This window comes from Myotis davidii, unplaced genomic scaffold (assembly GCF_000327345.1).
Source record: "Myotis davidii unplaced genomic scaffold, ASM32734v1 scaffold609, whole genome shotgun sequence".
Lineage (NCBI taxonomy): Eukaryota > Metazoa > Chordata > Mammalia > Chiroptera > Vespertilionidae > Myotis > Myotis davidii.
The window spans coordinates 513,159-513,773 of record NW_006300164.1 but is presented as its reverse complement, the minus strand read 5'-3'; positions in this window follow the sequence as shown (position 1 = coordinate 513,773).

The following is a 615-nucleotide window of genomic DNA, read 5'->3' as shown; positions in this document are numbered from 1 at the left end:
TGCCTTTCCTCAGATGTCCTCCGCTAACAGGCCCGTCCCTGAGCCCCATTCCTCCCAGGTTTATTCTGGAAACGGCAATTTGTCTATGTATGACAAAGAGGCACTCTTAGGATTTGGACAATGTTATTAAGAACCCCCCTAAAATCATTGGGCAGTTGGATAATTTTTAGTTTAATGTAGATATTGCATTTATACATTAGAGAGAAGCCAGTTGAAAAAGACCCAAGTTCTTTCTACATATTTTTCTGCAGGCTTGGACTCCTTCTTTTGCTATAGTACAATGCAGCTAATCAATCGAAATTATTTGAAATTATGTTTGGTAACTTTTGTCAGCCTTGCTGTTAGTCCACATTTTTTCTAGATTATGACAATTCATTGATTGTTGACCCCATTTGTGTGTGTGTGTGTGTATATGTGTGTGTGTGCGCGCGCGTGTGCGCAGTGACGTCCCCACCCCTCGCGGACCCCTGTCCTGACCTCAGCTGCTCCCACCCAGGCTTTCCCCGCTCTGCTCCCAACTGGAGGCCGGTCCTCCAGGCTCCCTGCGCTCGCGGGTAGGAGCCCTTCTGCGTCCCTCCTGCTCATGCGTCCCCCGCCCCTGTCTCCGGCCTCCCT